General features: G+C 34.4%; 1 pseudogene; it reads right to left on the minus strand.

Annotated features, from left to right (window-relative positions):
* The window catches only part of LOC124372164, a 43,874-nt pseudogene extending 22,163 nt beyond the window's left edge, over window positions 1–21,711 (minus strand).
* Window positions 21,712–25,708: the final 3,997 nt, after the last annotated feature.

Raw genomic sequence — 25,708 nt, forward strand, 5'->3', positions numbered from 1 at the left:
TTTGTATCAGATTTATATCTTAATCATATAGAAAACTAATACTTAATGTCTGATCAGAATAAATACAATAAAATACTGTTTTACCATAGATATGTAGATGACACCATTATACTGTTTGATTTTAATGTCCGCCAGTTAGATATCTTCAATAAATACTAAAACAAAATTGCCCTTAATCTGTTTTCACTATTGAAACAGAAACATGATATGTACTATATGATGCAATGTACTATTCTCAATTGATATGTCAATAAAGAATTTGTCTATTGTCTAAACATCAAATCAACTGAATTGTTAGACCTCACTCTAGATAAACCAACAATAATTTTGAATATAGTACTTATTAGAAACATACAACAACAAATGATTCTACTTCATATCATCCGTACACAAAAAATGACCACTTATAATTGCATGATTTGCCGAATTTTCAAAGTACCGCTGAATGTAAGCAATTACAACCAAGAAGTAAATGTCATAAAACATATTTCCAAGGGTAATGGTTATAACAACACTATGGTGGAAAAAATAGTAAAGAAAAGGCACTACTTATTAATAGACGAGAAATGAAAAACAGGACAAAAATTACATATGCATTTAGTACAGTCCGACAATACAGCATTGCACAAAAAAAAGACCTTAAATCCCATGGTGTAGACCTAGTCTACAAGGCAACAAACCACACCAGGAACATTTTGAGATGTAAATCTCAGAACTCAGACAAAAACGCTCAACCAGCGTTTATAAACAAACTTGTTTAATTTATCCTAGTCTTTACATAGGACAGACAAGCAGGTCATTTAGCCAAATATTTAAAGAGCATTGCCCGAAACTGGTTACAAAAGCAGATTTCATTGTTCAATTTGATGGATGAGAACGACACAATAAATGGAATTAATGACAATTTGGAAGTTTTACATCAACCACAAAGGCAGCCATTAGGACAAAGGAATCAATTCCTAAACAGTTTCAATACAACACAGCCCTGTGCCAGAGAAGGTGAAACATAAATCCCTTACTATACTACATCAAAACACAGACAGAATTGCAAACAAAATCGAACGCCTGAACACCCTCCTTAACATTTTAAAACCTGACCTGATCGTGACGGAACATGGACTGACAAAAGACACATTGTCAAACAAAAGGCTAATAGGATACTCACTGATAGCAGAATACTGCAGAAAACACCATCAGCAGGGAGGAGTTGGTATATTCACAAATGACACTTTAAAATGTCAAATTGAAACAATTGACACTTATGAATACAGTATAGAAGTGATATGTGAAGTGGCAATTGCTAAGATTGAACTTGGCAAGTCAAGTCTCTACCTAGTTGGGGTTTACAGGACTAAAGGAAACTTGGAGGTGGGTTTGGATGTTGTATCTGACGCATTAGAATGCTTACCAACTAACAAGCCAGTAGTAATCATGGGTGACATTAATATTGACAGTAAGACAAAAAAGAATGACTACATTCTAATGACAGAAATCTTGACTAGTTACAACATCCAGAGACTGGACCTCCCATACAGTAGAATCACACCAACCTCCAGAACATCCATAGACTGTGTATGCACTAACCTGCAGCTAGAAAAGCTACATGTTAAGGTTTTTAAACAAAGCAATCTCAGACCACACAGGACAGCTCTCTACCATCAACTTGGATAACCACTTACCCCCACCACCATCGGCTGAACGCAGGAAACATGAGTACAAGAAATTTGCTTAAGTTAAAAGCTCTCCTTCACCAGAAAAACTGGACAGCAGTCTACAGCTCAACGAATGCAGAGGAGTCTTACAACAATTTTAGCGGTATTCTTTCTAACGCAATAGATATGACATGCCCTATAACAAAAATGAGAATAAAAAACAAAACGAAATAAGCAAATTCTGACTGACCCCATAGCAACGCAGTTCAATCAATCAAAATTCTTTATTTACATGGACATAGAGTACAGTAATGGCGTCGTTATTAAACATTTGTACATTTCATATCTTAAAATTGTATATACAATAATAGCTTAGTTGAAATCAGTCAAGAAGATATAAATAGGTAACAGTTAGAGTTGAAAAAAGGTGATGAAGCTAAGTTTATATATGGTACAGAAATGTTACCATAAATAGTCAGGCATTGAAAAATGCTTCTTGGGTGTAAAAAGATTTCTTGAGCGATGTCTTGAAGTTCTTGTCTTCTCTACATCTCTTCAGATCTTCTGGGAGTTGGTTGAAAAGTTTTCTTCCCATGTTGGTAGGTTTCTTTACAAACAGAGTGAGGTGGTGCGTTGGCAGGACATAGTCATATGCGTTTCTTGTGTTATAGTTATGATTGTTACCGGGGTGGTCAGGTGACTGAACTATTGTGTAGCAGGTGGCCTCGCAAATATAGAGTGAGACCACATGTCAGGATTCCAAGTTCTTCAAAAGGCCTGACGGCATGACTCGTGACGAGTTAGTTTCTGCTAATATTCGAATAGCCTTTTTTTTGCAGAACTAGAATACGGTCCCTGTTTCTTGCTGAAGAGTTGCCCCATGTTAATAATCCATACCTCAGGTGAGACTCAACTAGAGAGAAATATGCTGTTCTGGTAGTATCTTGGTTACAAGAACATTTTACTCGTTTAAGAGCAGAAATACTGGAGTTAAGCTTACTACAGAGATCGTCAATGTATGGATTCCAAGATAGCTTGTCATCTATTATAATGCCGAGGTACTTTGCTTCGTTATCTTGAGCTATTTCTGGTAAGCCATAGTAGTCACTGGTTCTTTGGCCTTTCCATTTAAGTTGCTGTGTTTTGCTGTCATTAAGAACAAGATTATTATGTTGGCAGTATTGTTTGGTAAGACACAAGTTCTGAAGAACTGATTTGTGAACAATACGCAGTCAATATTAAAGTGAAGAAGAAAAACTGTATACCTTCTTGGCGTCTACAGACCTCCAAGTGCGAACCTTGAAGATGCCCTGAATATAATCTCAAGTACGTTAGACCAAATACCTACATGGAAATGCCCTACCATCATCATGGGAGACATAAATATAGACATGCTGACACAAAACCAAAACAGAAACAAACTAGAAAATATGTTAAGCAGTCATAACATCGAAAGACTAGAGCTACACCCAACTAGAGTCACCTCAACCTCAGCCACATCTATTGACATGGTATGCTCTAACTTAAACTCTAAAGACATCAACGTAGAAGTCATCACTACAGGACTGTCTGATCACAAAGCGTAAATCAGCACAATCAACGTCCAACCCCAGGACTTGAAACTCCCATCCTCAACATGTCAACAGAATAATCAGAAAAACCTCAATCAACTAAAAATCATACCGTCAAACGTAACCTGGTGTGACGTTTACAACAAAATAGAAGTTGATCAGGCCTGAAATCAGTTCTGAAATATTAAGTAAAAGAGCATTTCTAATGTTATCAACTGTTCTGTGTAAACATTGTTTATTATTTTAAATTTGTTTACATTTATAGTGAGTGAAAATATTTTTAACGTCGTTTTAGGTTTTCAGCGATTAGGTAAGTACTTATCTATTTTACAAAATCTCCCAAAACATAAGATGGTCAGAATTTGATACCGAAGACTCCCTTTGAAGCAGTCGGCAAGAACTATGCTAGATGAAAATTCGCTGGACTGTGCTTTTGAACTAATGTACTAACTCCAGCTCTAAATGTTCTACAATATTAACAATTTTTTTCAGTTAAAAAGGAAACAAACGCGTAGTGTCATTGTTAACGTACTTTTAGCTGTGCATTTAAATCAAAAATTAAGTATTACATCTAAAAGATAATGTTACTATCTAACAAAGTAAATTAGAATAGCCATAAAATATAACTTTTAACATATTTTTTTGATCGTGGCAACAAGGCAAACTCAACATTGGCTTTGGAAAAAAAATCACTCAAGCCGATAATGATCATACACGTGCAACACCTACTAAATTGCGTGCAAAGGAATGGGTAACTGCTAGAAGTGCAGATATAAGAGACAATGTAGACTGACATTTACTTTAAATTTAAACATTGTAATTAAACCTAAATTATTTTTCTTTTTACAAAAGTGGGGTTATCAGAGCTGTGTATGTACATACATTTTTTTGATCAGAAAGAGGCAAAATCAGCAATGGAAAAACACTAATATCAAAGTAAATTACAATGACCATATATAAACCAGTTTAACAATGTTTTTCTTCATCTTAAGAAGAAGGGAAACTCAACGTTAGTGTCGGTTATATAATTCACACGAACCAGAAGTCTTCATACAGGTTTGCACCGTAGGATGTAGAAAAGCATCCGTGTAGGAGTATTGCAGTTATATGTGGCATGCTCTCGAATGGGCAAAACATTCAATTTGTTTGTGTTAGCTACAGATTGGCTAGCAAAAGATATTGTAGAATCCACTGCGTTAAGAGACTGATGTTGTAATTCAGAATCAGAATCATCTTTATTTACAATCATTGAGATTACAAATAGTGTCTTTTACAATAAATGTGAGTTTTGAGTCTTCAAGCAGTTTTAGATGAGAGTTTCACGGTAGAATTCTTCGAGTTTGTAAAATGGTCGGTCCAGGAGCCATGCTTTTAGTGCCGATCTCAGCGAGTTCCCTCTCTTGGTGTGCATTTCTTGAGGCAATGAATTGTGAATTTTTCTGCCGATGTAGGATGGTTTAGTTTCAAATAGCGTTAGGTGGTGTGCTGGCAGGATGTAAAGCTCGCCGTTTCTGGTGTTGTGATGGTGAGTGTCCTTGTTTCCTTTGCAGATCGTTTCCATCTACGTACATCACTACCTCTTGGATGTAGAGTGAGACAACAGTCATGATTTTCTGTGCTCTGAATGCATCTCTGCAGCTATCCAGGTGGTGTAGGCCGGCAAGGGCCCCTAATACATTTCTTTTGGAGTGTCAGGATTCTTTGTAGGTTGAGTTTTGATGTACCACCCCATACAGAAAGACCATATCTTACGTGTGATTGAAATAGAGAAAAATAAGCTGTTTTAGCTGTTTCTAAGTTGCTAAGAGATATTATTTGTTTTATCATGTATAGGCTAGTATTTAGTCTTTTACTCAGATTGTCTATGTGTGGGGTCCAAGAGAGTTTTTCATCTATAGTCAAGCCTAAGAACTTAACATGTGTCTCCAAGCGTACATCTGGGATGATGTGAACTTCGGTCGCTCTTCTTCCAAATGCTATCTGGCTGGTTTTAGTCGGGTTTGCGACCAGATCATTCCCATTGCAATATTGGTATGCCATGTTGAGGGCAACGTAGGATGATACTGCCAGGTCGTCTGTGGTTTGTCCTTTAAGTAGCAGGGTTGTATCATCCGCGTACATGAGAGGTAGGCAAAATTCTCCCATATAGTGAGGCAAGTCATTTACAAACAAGATGAAGAGTGCTGGTCCTAGAACCGATCCTTGAGGCACGCCTCTTTGAACTGGAAGAGGTGTTGATCTTATTTGTTCTGTGATTCCTCTGTGTGTATGTTTCAGTTCAACGAGTTGTTGTTGTCCCTCTAAGTAGCTTTTAAACCAATTTTTTGCAGTGTCACTCACTCCCAGGTGTCCTAATTTATTCACGATAAGACTGTGACTGAGGCAGTCGAAGGCCTTACTCAAGTCAAGTAGTATAGCGGTTGTTAGTTTTCCTGCTTCTAAGTTGTCTACTACGGTTTAAATTAGCTTTATTATGGCTGTGGTGGTTGATTTTCCTGTAGAGAAGCCATACTGGTTGTCGGTAAGCAGGTTGTTTCTAGCACAGTGGTCTAGAAGTCTCTTTAGGACAATTTTTTCACACACTTTTGAAAATGTCGAGATAAGGGAATTGGGCCTGTAATTGCTAATTTGTGTTTTTTCACCATTTTTGAATTTTGGGTAGATTTTTGAGATCTTTAGTTCTGAGGGAAACCTCCCTTCTCGGAATGATCTGTTGAAAATAACGGTAAGGGGAGATGTGAGTTCATCTGCACAGAGCTTCAGTATTTTTGTGGATATCTCATCAATGCTGGCTGAATTCTTAGTTTTCATTTCAGTGATAGTGGCCCTGACCTCTTTAGTGCTTGTGTCTGTAATGATATTGAGATTTTCAGCCGGTTCATGGGTTGCGGGATGTATTGGTTTCCTCTCGGAAGCTGGGATTTTTTGCAGAGTGTCCTCTGCTACATTTACAAAATATGTGTTAAATTGGTTTGCTATTATTTTTGGACTTGTTATTATTTCACCATTTATGTGGAGTTTGAGCTCTGATGGGCTTTTCTTTTTGTTTCGAGCATTGTTTATCACCTCCCATACAGCCTTTGACTTGTTTTCAGCTCTGGTTATATAGTTGGTGGTTGCTTGCTGTCTCAAGAATTTTAATCTTTGATCGTAGCTCTTTTTCTTTTTAAGTTTGCTTCTGCTTTATCATTTGATTTCCTGTCACTTCAAATCGACTTTGAGATGTTAAATAGTCTCTTTTGAGCCTGATTGCTTCTTCATCAATAAAGTGCTTTGGCTTGTACTTTTTTTTAGGTCTACTTTTCTTTTTAGGACATGCAGTGTGTAGAGCCTGTGTTAAGGTTTTATTGAAAATGTTGTATGCCTCTTCGACCGTTGAGGCTTCAGTCAGGTTCTCCCATGATTCATTTGAAAGAAGGAGTTTGAGTTGGTTTAAATTTTCTTCTCGGAGAGCTCTACACACCATGGTTGGTTTTTGAGCTAGTGGTTCCGTGTAGAGTGTGTGGAGTTGTGCGGTTAGTAATTTGTTTGTGTTAGCTAAAGATTGGCTAGCAAAAGATATTGTAGAATCCACTGCGTTAAGAGACTGGTGTTGTAATTAGTAATTTGTTTTGTGTTAGCTAAAGATTGGCTAACAAAAGATATTGTAGAATCCACTGCGTTAAGGGACTGATGTTGTAATTAGTAATTTGTTTGTGTTAGATAAAGATTGGCTAGCAAACGATATTGTAGAATCCACTGCGTTAAGAGACTGGTGTTGTAATTAGTAATTTGTTTGTGTTAGCTAAAGATTGGCTAACAAAAGATATTGTGGAATCCACTGCGTTAAGAGACTGATGTTGTAATTAGTAATTTGTTTGTGTTAGCTAAAGATTGGCTAACAAAAGATATTGTAGAATCCACTGCGTTAAGAGACTGATGTTGTAATTAGTAATTTGTTTGTGTTAGCTAAAGATTGGCTAACAAAAGATATTGTGGAATCCACTGTGTTAAGAGACTGATGTTGTAATTAGTAATTTGTTTGTGTTAGCTAAAGATTGGCTAACAAAAGATATTGTAGAATCCACTGCGTTAAGGGACTAATGCTGTAATTAGTAATTTGTTTGTGTTGGCTAAAGATTGGCTAACAAAAGATATTGTGGAATCCACTGCGTTAAGAGACTGATGTTGTAATTAGTAATTTGTTTGTGTTAGCTAAAGATTGGCTAACAAAAGATATTGTAGAATCCACTGCGTTAAGAGACTGATGTTGTAATTAGTAATTTGTTTGTGTTAGCTAAAGATTGGCTAACAAAAAGATATTGTGGAATCCACTGTGTTAAGAGACTGATGTTGTAATTAGTAATTTGTTTGTGTTAGCTAAAGATTGGCTAACAAAAGATATTGTAGAATCCACTGCGTTAAGAGACTGATGTTGTAATTAGTAATTTGTTTGTGTTAGCTAAAGATTGGCTAACAAAAGATATTGTAGAATCCACTGCGTTAAGAGACTGGTGTTGTAATTAGTAATTTGTTTGTGTTAGCTAAAGATTGGCTAACAAAAGATATTGTAGAATCCACTGCGTTAAGAGACTGATGTTGTAATTAGTAATTTGTTTGTGTTAGCTAAAGATTGGCTAACAAAAGATATTGTAGAATCCACTGCGTTAAGGGACTGATGTTGTAATTAATTAGTAATATTATCATATTTATCATATATGATAATTATCTATACAGAATAAATTATATTACATTCGCACATACTAATACGAATATATATGGCCGGGTCAGCTAGTATTTATATAAAACTAGCGGGCCCGGCGCGCTTTGCTGCGCATTTCAATAATTTTTTGCAAAAGTTGCCCGCGGCTTCGCACGCAATTTCCCGTTGAAAACAGTACACTATATTCACTTATTCTTTTTCTATCACATTCTAAACATTGCTGAGATAATTGATAGTCGTTCCATCGTGAGCCTCTTGGGCGTATTATGAAGGTATGTACCATATTCCTGCCTCTATCTAGCTGTTTACCCACGGCTTCGCACGCAAATCTTAAGAACCGAAGTCCTTATATTACTTAGTAATTTTTTTTTTTTTACTATAATAAATTTTAGATTAAATTAGTTATATCTCCGATGCCACGATTGAGCTTGCTTTGTTGTCTCGATCGAGAGAATATGTACACACGGAGTTTTGAGAACCATACTTCTGTCAAAAAAAACAACTAAGGTTGATTTTATAACATTCTTTATATTTGTAGCCAACGTAAGATAGTAATTATGATATCTGCATTGCTCTTCTGATCAAGCATGAGCATGGTTTATATTAAATAAATATTGCAGTTAAAGGTGAATTTTTACGTCAAATTTGAATTGTATTATCTGGATAGTAAAGTCTATGTTTAACAGTGATTGCAGAAACAGTTTAAACAAAATTTGTCGTTTCTCTTAAGCTTACTCTATGCTTTAAAACTATAAGTGTAATATATGTTTACAAAAGAACAGCTGATTAAAAAATTTGAAAAGACGTTAACATATGTTTGCTGCAATGCATTTCTTATGGGTATTTCTGTAACCAGTGGGGCGGGAATCCTGAATCGGGAAAGGGATGGGCATAGCTTATAAACCTTCTCCGTGGAAAAATACATATACGTACAAATTTTCATCATGATCGGTCCAATAGTTCACGATTCCATAAAGGACAAACATATAAACATTCATTTTTATATATATAGATGTATAACAAGTTAAACACAGGTAGGATCAAGTCGCTGTTTATATAATCCACAGGTTGGAGGATAGCTGAAATACAGAAGGACTTGGTTTTGAACAAGTTCAATTTGAACAGTGAGGAACTGATCAACACCAACCAAAGTGTGTGTTAAAAGGCATAATGTGAGTTATTTTCACTATTTCACATATTGAATTGAATTGAAAATAACTTTATTAATAAAGTATACAGCGGTTATACATTGAAAGGTGTCATTAGAATAAACTTAAAATTGAAACTAAATTCAAAAACATATGTGTGTATGTACATTTTGGTGAAGTATATAGAGCATATTATGAAAGAACTAAATTAATTATAGATCAGGTAACTAACCCATGCAACGGTTTCTCTGTTAAAAACAATTGTAGCTTTTTTAAAACAGTTATCAATGCCTCTTAATTCCACAGGAAGCCTTGATAAAAATTTTGCACCTGCACTTGAAGGTTTGTTGTTGAAGAATTCTAGCTTATGGGAGTCAATGGCAATTTCGTTTCTTTGTCTGGTAAAATAAGTATGTCTGTCACCAAACCTAGGAATTAAACTATCATTACATAATTGTTTAACATGTAGAGTGGTATGAAAAACATAAAGACTGTAGACAGTCATAATGCCTAATTGAGAAAAATGTTCGCAAACTGATACGTCAAAAATTTAGATTCAACATGGTTCGTACAGCTCTTTTTTTAAGAAGAATTCAATCTAAGTTCTGCTTTGATGTACCACCATAATATAGCAATACCAAAGCCAACAGATGATTCGACCAGTGTATAATACAGTGCTTTCAATGTATTAATTGAACAAAATTTGGACATTCGATGAAAAGCATAAACTCCTGAAGTAACTTAATTTACTACATGGTCAATATGTAGATTTCATGTCAAGTTTTCATCTACAATTAGACCTAAAAATTATGTGAAAGTTACTTTTGTCAAAACTTGATTATTAAAATTTATAGCTGGATCAGTAGGTTGTTTACTTTCCCTGTTGAGAACATGGTAGAATTATCTCAATCTAATTATCTTATGATGAAAAATACATCACTGATCTAATGTAAAATACATTTACATTTAAATAGTCTTAAGAATACAAAATTATTTAACACACAAAAAGTTAGTGCTGTGAAACGGATTTGTAGATTGACCGAAGCAATGTCACTGGTAGATATGAAAACAATATATTCACAACACATCCTAGTGTGTGGCAAAGCCAGTTCCAGCGTGTACACCGAGAGGTGGATAACGATCAGAGAACAGCCAATCATTTTTGATGCTCTACATTATTTAAAGATGATAAAACAAATACCAAAAATACAGTCCTTATCCCCCAGCCATATATTACAATTATAAATAAATTCCATAGCACAGCACGTCATACAATTATTATTACCAACACTAATAGTAACATAAACAAATAATTTACATACAACTTATCCTTGTAGACAACACCCCAAAGCGAGCAGACAGAGTCACCGACCACCACCCTGCACTCCTAATAATCTGCTCCTGGCAACTGCACCTTAATGACTCCCCTGCACTTATCCAGCAGACCTTAGATTAACATGTAACTTACCCTTGTCGACAACACCCCAAAGCGAGCAGACAGAGTCATCGACCACCACCCTGCACTCCTAATAATCTGCTCCTGGCAACTGCACCTTAATGACTCCCCTGCACTTATCCAGCAGACCTTAGATTAACATGTAACTTACCCTTGTCAACAACACCCCAAAGCGAGCAGACAGAGTCACCGACCACCACCCTGCACTCCTAATAATCTGCTCCTGGCAACTGCACCTTAATGACTCCCCTGCACTTATCCAGCAGACCATAGATTAACATTTAACTTACCCTTGTCGACAACACCCCAAAGCGAGCAGACAGAGTCACCGACCACCACCCTGCACTCCTAATAATCTGCTCCTGGCAAACTGCACCTTAATGACTCCCCTGCACTTATCCAGCAGACCTTAGATTAACATGTAACTTACCCTTGTCGACAACACCCCAAAGCGAGCAGACAGAGTCACCGACCACCACCCTGCACTCCTAATAATCTGCTCCTGGCAACTGCACCTTAATGACTCCCCTGCACTTATCCAGCAGACCATAGATTAACATTTAATTTACCCTTGTCGACAACACCCCAAAGCGAGCAGACAGAGTCACCGACCACCACCCTGCACTCCTCCTGATCCGTTCTTGACAACTGTAACCCCCACTCCTTCTACCTCTCCCTCCCCCCACTCCCCCTCCTCCACACTCTCCTCCTCCTTACAGTTAATTGTATGTTTACATTATGAAATAACGATACCCCTCAAAACAAAAACACTCAAAATATTTACATGATTTAGTGTTGAGTTCTATGCTCAATTACATTTAGGTTTGTTGGAGTTTTACTGTATTTAATAAATAACTGCAATTTTAATCAGTGGTCTATGCAAATTCTAATAATTTCTTAATAAAATTAAAGTTTTAGATTTTTAAAAGCCACACCAATTAAATCATCTAGGATGAACTCTTATCAATTAATACTTATTTTAAATGTACCTTTCTTGTGTAATACCCATTTTCCATGGGTGGTTGTTGCTATATATCCAAATGTTTCGAGTGCCACTAACACCAAATTTTGATCTGCGTCTTCCTGGATAGTTCTAAAAATAGCTGTCATGGCTTCTGGGTAGTCATGAAAAGTTTCCTGGGGTCTCAGCTGTGCAACATTTCCAAAAAATTTCACCAAACCTGCAATACAACAAATTTATTTATTATCACTGTTGTTACTATTGTCTCAGTTGTTTACCCATCCTGTAACAAATTATTTCAATGTTTCTGGGAAGGACACATGGCTCAATTGAAATGAATTTTTACAACATATATTACTTAAACATCATTAACATAAAACAACTCAATAAATGTTGATCCATGATGGATAGCTTGTTATCTTGGGGATCAAGAACGTATTTCTATAAAAATTTACAAACATAGCGTCTTCGGTGCCGTTCATATTCGTCTTAGGGAAACTGGACATTTGAAAAATAATGTTGTAGAACGGGTAAAATCCGTACGGACTGTTGATTTTGAAGAAGAGGTTTTATTATTTGTAGAAGAAAACCCCTCCACCAGCGTTCGCGCTATTGCTCATAATTTGGATGTATGCAAAAGTTCTGTGTGGAAAGTGTTAAATGAAGAACGTTTGTGCCCTTACATCAGAAAGTATAAGCCTTAGAACCTGCAGATTTTCCTCTCACGGTAGACTGCTCTCGTTGGTTCCTTCACAGATTAGTTGATGAACCCGATTTTTTAAGGTATGTTCTTTTTACTGACGAAGCGTCATTTACTCGAGATGGCATATTTAATAGCCGAAACAGCCATTTATGGGCTGAAGAGAACCCTCATGAAATTGTGCAAAGTAAGTTTCAGCACAAATTTTCTGTCAATATCTGGGCTGGAATAGTAGACGGATATTTGATTGGGCCACACATTATACCAAACAGACTGAACTTATGAAGTTTTTTTGAGGGAAATCTTACCTGAGCTGTTGGAACATGTTCCTATTGAAAACTAGACAAAGAATGTGGTTCCAACACGATGGAGCACCGGCCCACTTTTCCCTGATTGCTAGAGAACATTTGAATGAAGTGTATGGAGATCGTTGGATTGGACGTGGAGGTCCCGTCCCTTGACCTCTACGGTCACCTGACCTCACACCCATTGATTTTTACTTGTGGGGACACATGAAGCAATTAGTGTATACCACTCCCATAGAGAATGAAATGGATCTAGTAGCTAGAGTTGTTGAGGCTGCTGCAGTTATTCAAGACAGTAATCCTTTTGAAGGGGTGAGAGAATCGTGCTTACGACGCTTCAGAATCTGCAACGAGTTACAAAGACGCCACTTTGAGCAACGATTATGAAAGTTTTACAGTAATGTAATCATTGATTTCTTAATAAAAAATATCATGTTCAATAAAATTTTTCAAACACATTGAATTAATTACGCTGTTTCACACAATTGCCATGTAAGAAAACCCTATACCCAACCATAATGTAGCCCTATTAACATTTTTTTAAGATTTAAAAACCAGGATTCACAATTGGTTAAGAACATTTTTTAAATTTACCTTAAAACAAATTTAAAAAATAAATATTAAATTTCAGGTTATAATATTGTTCACTATTTTAATAAAGAACCTTAAAAAGATTATTCGTAAAAATCCACTACATTGTTGTATGTAGCCTACTTGCAATGCATGGATTTAACCTGTTTTTACGTTTGGTGCTGTAACTCAGTTATTTGTTATTCAATCTTTTTGAAACAAAAATTGTTGAATTGGTAATAAAATACGCTAAAAAAAGTTATTCTGGTGAATTTGTTGTCAAAGTAACCGTTTCAAAGCTAATACAATTTGAAAATTTGGAACGGCCGCCATTTTGAAATGCAATGAGATATTTGTTTTATTTTTTTCACTGAAAAGGACCAACACTAGGTTAACATAACTGTTAAGTTTGAATTCTGTATGTTGTGGTTTTTGAGTAGTAATTTTTTTCCCAAAACACACATACATACAGACAGACGCTAAACGAAGCGAAATAGAGTACCTGTTATATTGCATTATTTGTTAGTTTTGGCCTGCTGAACAATGTGGCAAAGTTTGTTCAAATGGTTGCTGGACACCCTGTATATTTTACTAGAACTTTAAATTTTGTAACACAAAGAGAAAATTAGCGATATACAAACAGAAGAAAACACATGCATGTTCCACAGTAGTGGTTAGTGTTATAGAAACTACTGCATTCAGTATATAGGAATGCCTGTCCCATAATGTATGAAATGACCAGCTAAATATTAACTAATATGTTACAAAATAAGATCGTACCAAGCAAAAAATATGATAAGAAAGCTTCTCCTTCCTTGCCACACAGTTTTTCTGCCAAGTGTCTGACAACTCCATGGGACTCCAAATACTGGAAGCCATGGTGTGTCAAGGCAAGTTTTTGTGATCAATTCAAGTGTGTTGAGTACAGCCAGGATGTCATCGCTTTTCAGTTCTTCCAGCACTGCATCCAACAGACCACTCGTTCTGCTGGCCTCCAGACCCGGTTGAAACACTGTACTGATCTCTACTATGATCTGGAACAATTCAAGTGTGTTGAGTACAGTCAGGATGTCATCGCTTTTCAGTTCTTCCAGCACTGCATCCAACAGACCACTCGTTCTGCTGGCCTCCAGACCCGGTTGAAACACTGTACTGATCTCTACTATGATCTGGAACAATTCAAGTGTGTTGAGTACAGTCAGGATGTCATCGCTTTTCAGTTCTTCCAGCACTGCATCCAACAGACTACTCGTTCTGCTGGCCTCCAGACCCGGTTGAAACACTGTACTGATCTCTACTATGATCTGGAACAATTCAAGTGTGTTGAGTACAGTCAGGATGTCATCGCTTTTCAGTTCTTCCAGCACTGCATCCAACAGACCACTCGTTCTGCTGGCCTCCAGACCCGGTTGACACACTGTACTGATCTCTACTATGATCTGGAACAATTCAAGTGTGTTGAGTACAGTCAGGATGTCATCGCTTTTCAGTTCTTCCAGCACTGCATCCAACAGACTACTCGTTCTGCTGGCCTCCAGACCCGGTTGACACACTGTACTGATCTCTACTATGATCTGGAACAATTCAAGTGTGTTGAGTACAGTCAGGATGTCATCGCTTTTCAGTTCTTCCAGCACTGCATCCAACAGACCACTCGTTCTGCTGGCCTCCAGACCCGGTTGAAAACACTGTACTGATCTCTACTATGATCTGGAACAATTCAAGTGTGTTGAGTATAGTCAGGATGTCATCACTGTACTGTCATCATGTATAATTGCATAATGCGCATAGAAACACACAATAAAATCGAAGAAGCCCCTTTAAAAATTGCAACGCACCTGAATCAATTCTTTTCTAAAATTGCAGAAACAATGCTAGAAAAAAACCGTAAACAGCTCCAAAACCTAACCTTTCTCTCTGAGCACAGAATACAAAATTTTAACCACCCTCATATGGAATTGACACCAACAAACGAAGAGGAAGTTCTAAAAACCATACAGTCCCTAAAGTCAAAATTATCCTGTGGAGTAGATGAAATCCCATCAAAGGCTGTCAAACACTGTGCAAAACAATTAGCAGGGCCATTTGTAAGCATAATTAACAAATCCTTTAGCCTTGGCCAATTTCCTTCTGCACTGAAACTTTCAAAAATCTACCTAAACACAAAAATGGAGCCACAACAAAACCGGTAAATTTTCGACCGATCGCACTTATCTCCACTTTTTCAAAAAATAGCCCTTTCAAGAATGCTTAAGCATCTGGAACAACACAAATAGTGATTAGGGCGCTTGCAGACCTTAACCCAAAAAACTTCTACATGGGGCGTAAACTGTTCAACATGCTGCCACCAACACTGAAAGACCTAGAAGGGACAGAACTGAAGACTCAACTAAAAAAATAGCTTATGGAGAGACCTGTCTACTCCATTAAAGAATCCCTGGACCTGGTCAAGATATTGTAAAGCAAGAAACTGTAGCTATTTAGTGATGTATGTTATTTATTTGTTTATTTATTTTGCTGACGCCAATACAGATCTTGATGATATGTAAATAAAGATGATTGACTATTGACTATCTGGAACTGTTCATTTTACTGAAAAAAAGTTAATGAGATGACAATTTTAATCTTTGATGTATACATAGTTTAAATTTGAAGGGAACTTTGAATTATGTTGTATTGTTTTGATGAAAATCCCTTATATACTATTATTTTATGTAATCAATAATAAAGTCCAGCAGTTAGATGATAAAACATTCATGTGTTCCAATACCACTATTATGATTAATAATTTTTTTCTTTTTTATAATTTTTTATGAAATAAGAGATAGAGCCAATAAGGGAAGATAGGAAATAAATTTTAAAAACACTGAGCACACAAGAAATATTCCAAATATCCTAAGAATACAGGGCACCAGGTGGTAGTTGCTCATACACCTCAAAGAGTGAAGGGAGCAAGAAAGAAGGGTTATCAAGATTTTAATGAGGACAATGATACTTTCATAAGCAACAGTGCAATAGAAAATGGACCCACAAACAGTTTTAATATGAATAACAGGGATTTAATTATAAATAATTGTACAGACACTATCTGTGGCAACCAATAGTTTATTTACTGAAGCATTCACTTAGTATATAATATAGTAATATACTAGTAGTAGAGTCTAGAGTCTAGTCAGGGGGAATCAGCGACCATAGAATAACATAGACAGGGCAAATGCACCAGCTCCTTGTGCCGTGACCGGTGCCTTACACCCAGTGTTGTGGGGTAATCATTTTGTACCGTTTTACTGGCACATGAGGGGTTAGCTTTGAAATTTAAATTTTTGTGAAGGTTCAAAAAAAGAAAAACGAAAATCTTCTGAAATAAATAAAGTCCAAACTAAAATAAAACTTCTTCTTGAAAATATTTACTGGATTTAAAATTAAAATAAAAACTTCTTGATAACTTTTAAATTCAAACTTGTAATATATTCGTCACTCCAAAAATGTATAAAGTTCTTACAGCTTGTCTTTTATTCAATTTTCAAAATTCAAAACTTTCACACTCTATCTGATCTGGCAATTCTTCACTTTAATTTATCTTCAAAATTCAATTTTATTTGTTACTAATTTTCTTTACTTTACTTTAAATATTACTTCTTTTCAGTGTTAGAATTTTTTTATATAAATATTGCTGAAAGCATCTGGAACAACCACAAAACTCTTTTGGTATTTTTATATAAAATGTTATATACATGTGCTCACTGCACCAACAAGTTTTATATTAAATTACATGAAAAACATAAAACCAATATTTAATACTTTTTATTGTTTTGTGAGGCCTTTTGATATCAAGGATATCTTTTGTGATGTGTCTGAAGAAGATATCCTTGATATCGGAAGGCCTCACAAAACAATAAAAAGTATTAAATATTGGTTTTATGTTTTTCATGTAATTTAACAGTGACCAATATAAGCTCCATCTACAAGTTTTATATTGCACAGATCAAAAGGGCAAGTTCCTAAATTTTCATTAAATTTAATTTTTACAATATTTCTTTCCCCAAAATTATTCAAAATAACTAAGAATGAATATTGACTGGAATTAAAAAGTTCACATACCCGCAGTTTCGATGACGATTAGCAAAAAGACAACTCTAAGCACTTTCAAACACTACTCGTTACTATTACTTTCGATCAACTGAGACGGGAGGTCTACCTCACCCCAACCTCTCAATTTCGTTATCAAACACTGCCATCTGCGATGCGCGGCTCGCTGATAGCAGCCTCTTTTGTACTGTCCAGTCCTTATCATTCTTCTGGGCCTACTCCTTCCACCGGTAATCCAGTTACCCTAGAATTATTATTTAATACAATCGGTACATTTTGGAATAAAATAAGGCAGAATGAAAATAGAAGATAGACTCTTCTACACCAGGATGTAGAACATAAGCCAAGAAGAGCTAGCAATTTTTGGTAGCTAATGAAGATGACAAAGAAGTAGATGTTCTTTTATTTTAGGCTCAACATCTAATATTTCCTGTGATGTAATCAAGTACATAGCAGGTTATGTAGTTAGATCACTTATGTCTAAAATTATCTGTGAGCGATCTGTCAATCTTATGACAAGTAGGCCTAATCCATATAAGAAACATAATTTGATTAGTTGTAAAAACAAGTGAACTGATTCAACCATATCAAGGTGTAACTAATCTCTGCTTGCTTTGTGAATCTGCTGTAAAGTAATTTGATGCAACTGGTTCCATATTTAAAAAAAACATTTATAACAAACTAATGCTGAGTGTGGTCAGAAAAATGTGTTGGCATTAATTTGTTCTCTGATAATCATTTTTTCGATCCCGGAACAAAATCATTTGATTCTGCTGATAAGACTATTTCCAGAAAGTATCTTACTATAAGGTTACACCACAACACAAATTTTGTCAACGAAGGTTTGTATAAAAAATGAAGACATCACTTAACAGGAGTGGTCATTTTTTAAGGGACAGTAAGGTTTTAAAGATTTAATACGATGAAATTATGTAGCCTATTGTATTTTTTTTCTAAACACTTTTTTTAAACCAACATATATTTCAACAACAATTTCACCTTATTTTATTTTATCAAGTATTCATTGAATGGGGATTACAAATTGTTTTGTGTGCTATATCTCTATGGTTTAGGGACTAGATTTTGTGTATAGTTTCAAATAAATATTTATCGTTGACAATACAATTCACATTATTTTACCTTGCTGGTATTCATTTTCTTATGGAGGTCAAACTCTTTACTGTAGTTTAATATTACAAAAATATACTAAAAAAAACTTAAGAAAGCAATTTAAACCTTTTCAGAACTGCCGCAAACTGGCATCAGGAGGCAATAATGCTTGGAAGCAGCGGGATTTAGTGCTTACAGTGGTTACAGTGATCTTCAACCTACTGTAAAATTCTAAGTAACTGAGCTAATCAAAAAATGAAATGATAAAAATATAATAAAATAATAAAAAATCAAATGATCTCTAAAATTCAACTCCTTAGTTCAAATTCTCTCACTTATACTTCATATGTACCCTAAAAATTAAAAAGAAACCTCACAGAACAATTCTTTAAAGTCACAATCCTAAACTGAATAGGAAAGATTCACTTTGTTTAATTGTTTTTACACTTTAAAATTATTTATAATTAATAAATATTACACTGTTATCATCCTAAACTAATCCTTTTTCATTGGATGAAAAATCAAAGCGATCGATAAGTGTTAAGTATTTTAACAACAGTGTGATTGAAATACATGTATTGAGATTTCCGTGTAACTTTAGAGCTGTTCGGGCTTCTTATACCGATCCAAGATGGTGGACTTCAAATCTCATAATGTGTGAGTGCACGCAATGTCCTGTCTCTGTTATTCTGTAGTCGCTGGGGAGAACAAATTATACTAAAATAAATTAATAAGAAACATTAGAGAAGATAAATTAGTATGTTAAGCATTATGCTAAAATTAATTAAACATTTGTGAGATTCAGTTGTTGATGCACTGAGGGAATACAATCACTTGTGACCCTTGGTGCTGAAGTACAAGAATGTCTTATTAAATAAATACTACTTATAGCTATTAGATAACCCTTTTTATTAACTGGACGAGCTCATCTTATAGAACAAATTTTATTTTGAATTCCTTGATGTTATTTATTGCCTGTGTTTTGTAAGCAGTAGAGATAATGTTCTATTTTCAACTGACTCAGATGTCAATGAAAGGTACCTTTGTCAATAATTTGTAATTTTTTTGCAATAAAATTATTTTTTAATTTTAATTTTATGAATGGAAAGAAAATAAAATGAAAAGACAACTTGAATTTCTAGTGTCAGAAATACAAGAAGTCAGTTAAAGGGGGCTTGTAAAGTAAAAAGGTATGAAATTTATTTGGAATTATTTGGAAAGGAAATAAGATAAGATCCCATGGAATGAAAATGTCACCAGTAAGTAGCCTAGCTCCCAGAGTACGTATCACCAGTGCACTAATTAAGTAAATGCATTACCTCGTACACACGGAAACGATTGATGTCGTTTAAACTGGGCAACACGGTTGAGAGTCTCCAACATGGAAGTGGAGAAGAGGCTCTTGGTGCCTTCTACTGTGCTACCGAGCTTGACTAGAAACTGGACACTGGGTCGTGCAAACCGAATTGTCCTCATGACCCACACATGTCACCACGCACAACAACAGATCTCGCTCCTCACAGAGTCTGGGAGTAAGCATGGGTTCACTCGCCGCACGATTTAACTGTACAACAGACAAGTATTCGGTTCACACAAGATCAAAACACTATTAATACAATCAAAACTTATATATTTCAGTCAACAGATGTTAAACTAGAATTTTGAAGTCGGCACGGGATTAACATGATTGGCTGAAGCTTAACAAATATTTGAATACTTAAAAACTTCATCCTTGACTAGTAGTATTGTGTCAATAAATCTAATTGATAATGAAACTAGTATATGTAGAATATTTACAGACTGTAGCAGTTTACTACAAAGCAATAGTGATGTCTGGAGAAAAACTAATGCACCACCGGTGTGTGTATTCCACAACAACTTGAGGCCAGTGTAAACCCTAGTGATTTTACATGAATGTTGAGTTGATGCTTGTCAGACTTGACTTCTGGAAACTGGAGTCTTTTCGTCTGAAGAGATCCAATAAAAGTCGGCAACAAAGAAGCTTAAAATTAACTCTATACTTCGTTCCAGCATCAGAGACACCTAGTCTACAAAATATAGTGTAAGGTGAAGAGGTACTCTCATTGTATCATCATGTGCACAATTGTGTGCACTACGATGTTTTAGACACAATCTCTAAAATACAGTGGAGCAACCAACTTTCTACACATAATGTACTTATAGTACTAATAGTACGATGAATTAGAGCTACACATAACATTCATATTTAATAAACCCTTCCCACCATAGCTAAGTTTATGTGTAGAAAACCCGGCTGCTCTACTGTGATTAGAAGTCTAAAACATTGCAGTGTGCTTATAAAACCATTCTTTTTTTTTGAGCTTGTGGATACATTTATTTTGAATTAAAGAATAATTCAAAACCTTTACTATTTTAATACACCATATTAGGCCCTAACAAGTTTTACTTTATAAATACAGTTGGTAAATGCATATAAGAACCTTTACTAATGACATTCGGCACTAAATAGTTTAACTTTAGATATAAAGTTGGTAAACTAAGAAATAAGAACAGTAAGAATGTTACTGTCATCAGTTACTAACATTGTAGTCACTCAACACAATTCAAACTAAGAGTTATTTTAATTAATATTTTAATAAGAATATAACATGTTTCTTATAGTTACTTTTCACTCCTCGTCATTTTCCAGCATATTTTTATTTTGTACAGTTCCAAATGGTCTTGAGAAAAGTTAAATGTTTAATATACAAAAATAATCAGCATATGCTCGTGGTAAAACTGAACGTCAAGGTTTTCCTGGTATGCAGCAGAATTAGATTTAAATTCAGAAATTCTTTATTCACAAACAAATAATATACATAATGTACAATGAATATAGTCACATAAATAACATTAAAGGTAATCCATAAATAAAACAAATTATTTCATATAAACTTATAAAATTTTTATTCTTATATTTTTATTTTTATTTTTTAATACCGTATTTATTATTTTGAAGAATCTTGGAGCATTGAAAAGAAGTTTAATTTATAGTAAATGAATACAACATTTTCAAATATACGTTTTTTATTGCACAAAGCATTTGAAATAAAAATTAATATTGGAAAACGTTTAATTCATTTACTAATGATAAAAAATTTATTATTTTGTTGTTATTTACTTTGTTTATGGCTCTAGTTTTGTTATTGATATTGATAAAAATTTATAAATGAAAAATTGAGTTAATGATAGAGTATTAATGTTTATGAAGATTCAGTGACTGGCCAACTGTACTCCCAGGAATGGTTGATATGTTCTGTATTATCAACATGAACACTCACCTCTTGCAGTACTAGTTCCTTGACTTCAACATTTGGGTGGTTCAGAGCTCTCAACATTGAAATGCCATACTGACTGAGGATAGCAGCTGGATCTTGTACTTTAAAGAAAGTTTTCAATACTTCACAGGCCAAATCTATCTGCTCTCTAAAACAAAAAAATGTTTTGACATTTCCAATTTTGAGTTATATTTTTATAGTCGAACTTAAATAACAAAATCCTGCTCAATATACCTAATTTTTCATTAAATGTAATAGAATTTGTTAATAAAAACACAGGAGATCCGCTGACAGGAGGCAGTATTCACCTCTATAATGGGCTAAGCCAAAATGCTATATTCCAACTTGTCTAACATTTTTATAAATAGAAGCATTGATTAAAAGTAGACTGATTGAGTAAAGGATTACACTGGATCCTCTCAATGAGTCATTTAAGCACTAATTTACCTTTATAGCTTACATGTTCCAGTAAATCGGTATGTGTGAGTAAATAACTCTAAATACTATGGTAGTACAGGTGTTACTGATTTCCTTTCTTTACCTTTATAGCTTACCTGTTCCAGTAAATTGCTATGTGTGAGTAAATAACCCTAAATACTATGGTAGTACAGATGTTACTGATTTCCTTTCTTTACCTTTATAGCTTACCTGTTCCAGTAAATCGCTATGTGTGAGTAAATAACTCTAAATAAGTTACTATGGTAGTACAGATGTTATTGATTTCCTTTCTTTACCTTTATAGCTTACATGTTCCAGTAAATCGCTATGTGTGAGTAAATAACTCTAAATACTATGGTAGTACAGGTGTTACTGATTTCCTTTCTTTACCTTTATAGCTTACATGTTCCAGTAAATCGCTATGTGTGAGTAAATAACTCTAAATACTATGGTAGTACAGGTGTTACTGATTTCCTTTCTTTACCTTTATAGCTTACATGTTCCAGTAAATCGCTATGTGTGAGTAAATAACTCTAAATACTATGGTAGTACAGGTGTTACTGATTTCCTTTCTTTACCTTTATAGCTTACATGTTCCAGTAAATCGCTATGTGTGAGTAAATAACTCTAAATACTATGGTAGTACAGGTGTTACTGATTTCCTTTCTTTACCTTTATAGCTTACATGTTCCAGTAAATCGCTATGTGTGAGTAAAATAACTCTAAATACTATGGTAGTACAGGTGTTACTGATTTCCTTTCTTTACCTTTATAGCTTACATGTTCCAGTAAATCGCTATGTGTGAGTAAATAACTCTAAATACTATGGTAGTACAGGTGTTACTGATTTCCTTTCTTTACCTTTATAGCTTACATGTTCCAGTAAATCGCTATGTGTGAGTAAATAACTCTAAATACTATGGTAGTACAGGTGTTACTGATTTCCTTTCTTTACCTTTATAGCTTACATGTTCCAGTAAATCGCTATGTGTGAGTAAATAACTCTAAATACTATGGTAGTACAGGTGTTACTGATTTCCTTTCTTTACCTTTATAGCTTACATGTTCCAGTAAATCGCTATGTGTGAGTAAATAACTCTAAATACTATGGTAGTACAGGTGTTACTGATTTCCTTTCTTTACCTTTATAGCTTACATGTTCCAGTAAATCGCTATGTGTGAGTAAATAACTCTAAATACTATGGTAGTACAGATGTTACTGATTTCCTTTCTACCAGTTTGAGAACATGAATAATCTTTCAAGTTTTTTTTACAATTGATTTGGACTTTGGTGCTTAATTTGTATTTTTTAGTTTATGTGGTGAACTTATATTGTTATAAAGAGTTCAAGTTGATACAATATGTATGGTTTGTTAATGATCTGCTAAAAACCTATAAATTGTCCAGCAACACACATTTTTTTATAGTGACCAGTACTGACAGTTTCACCTATTATCTCTGCCAATTTAAGTTCACCAAACTTATTAAAATGTAAACTATGTCTAATATAATATTTTGTCAAATTGACATGTATCAACAATAGAAATTATGGCTTTCATGTACATATAATGTCTTATATAGTTTCCTATTTGTACAGTTTACATAAAAATTATCCTCTGACCTATTGTATCTGAAAGGAATAATTATAACTTCTAGGTTAGAATTAGAAGCTATTGTAGTCACTACAACTGAATTACAACTATTTACATGTTTATTCTTAAAAGTGTCAAAGACATTTCTTCCTGCAAATAAAGTACTTGGCTTTGCTTTGGTCAATGAAATCAGTATCTAGATGTTTAACTCCTAAGCAGCTGGACATTATCACCTCCAAGTTGGGTAGTCTCTATCAGTAGCAATAAGCATTAAGGTTATTGTCAGCTCATGGAGTCACTTGTTACTAAACATTTCGTTACCTCCAAATGAACATTGCTTGGAGAAATCCCTGGCTAGTCAACCTCTATCATGGTAGAGCTTTATAAATTTATTTTAGTTAGAATTTTTGTCAATTGGAAAAGGCATCAGATAATCTAGATGTGCTTAGTTCCTATAGCAAGCAATGAAAATGTTTCACTTCTACAGGTTGTGCTAAACTTCCATTAATAGTGAAATGAATCACTGTTGAATAGGTCATTGCTGCACAAAACACCTTCCCATATTGCAATCAAAAACAAATTTTAAAGGCTGTAAAGAATAAGTTGGTGAAGGAGGCATATTATTCCTTGGATGAGTACCTGCTTGATATCTGGAACTAATTCACTATACCCTCCCGTTTTTAATAGATTTTAATATTTTAATTCGTCTTTTTGTTTATTTACATTATATTACCTGTTGGTGTATTATAGTATAGGCTGTTATAAGTGTAGATTTATATACAAAATGTATTTTAGCTTTAGTTAAGATAGTTTATGTCTTTGACGTTGCACCTGTATACTGTGTAACTTGTACCCATATAATACTTAATGTGCAAATAAAGAATGACTAATTACTATTACTACAACTGAATTGTCTCCTAGTAGACCACTGGATACTGATTCAAAAACTTATAATTGTCATAGTCCAGAATTTCTATTTAAAATTAGTAATTGTTTCTTCTTGCAAAAGTTTTTGTGAAGAATTTCATTATTTTTTGTTGACAGGCTGATTTTAATTTGTTACATTCTTCTTAATTATATATTATTCATATTGCAATGTTATAACAGCATCTACTGCTTTTCTGGAGTAATTTCATAGACAAAATCATGCTAATATTTTTCAAAGCGTAGTTGAAATATTCCTTCAGAAAACCTCAGATAAACTGTTATTGAGATTTTCATTATCTGATTTGGGTCAGACTCAAATACTTACCATTTACTACCAGCATTGGAATTTAAGTACTCTTTCCATCATAGGTGACTCATTCTACTTATAGTTTTCTCATTTATATTTAGTCTGTCTTAGTTTTTTTACAAGTAGCTGTTTCCTTAGTTGTGAAAAGTACATGAAATTACTCACAGTTGTTTTTCTTTTCAATGCTATAAGTATAGGAAATAGTTAGGCCAAGGCGAAACCGAGTTACTTTAGCAAATACAATTTTTACATGTGAATACATATTCCTGATCAAATACTAGGGTTGACTAATAAATAACATGTAATAAATAAATAATAAAAATTTTGAATTAGGAAAATAATAAGTAGCTAAAATATTACAAATTTCTTCTCAAAAGAAAACTTGTTAGCATTTGGTATGGCCAGTATTTTAGTAGTTTTCTCAAAAGGGAACTAAAAACAACTACATTATTAGGAAACAACAGACTTTATTAGATTTAATACGAAAACTACATGTCTTACAACGGCCTCCATATAATACCAAAGTAACAAGATTTTAATACTTGAACACATTTCAAAACCACCAAAAACTGCTATAAATACTGTCCAATAGTCCACCACCACTCTCATGTGGGTCTTCCCACATTTTTGAACATGGTCGGTTAAAGACAATTGACTAAATTTGGAATGCCAAGGCATTTTATTTACCCCTGTATCTATGTAGGAGTTATAATATATATAATATATAATAATATTGCCTTATTTTCCTCACTCACATTATCATCTGTTGAGCAAAGCACAGCACCATACAAAGCAGATGCTTTGATAACTATGTTGAAGATGGGGGGGAATCACTTATAGAAACTAAATTATAAAAGACCGGATAATTATATACTTTAGCG

The sequence above is a fragment of the Homalodisca vitripennis genome, unplaced genomic scaffold (genome assembly GCF_021130785.1).
Source record: "Homalodisca vitripennis isolate AUS2020 unplaced genomic scaffold, UT_GWSS_2.1 ScUCBcl_2680;HRSCAF=7687, whole genome shotgun sequence".
In the NCBI taxonomy this organism is placed as follows: Eukaryota; Metazoa; Arthropoda; class Insecta; order Hemiptera; family Cicadellidae; genus Homalodisca; species Homalodisca vitripennis.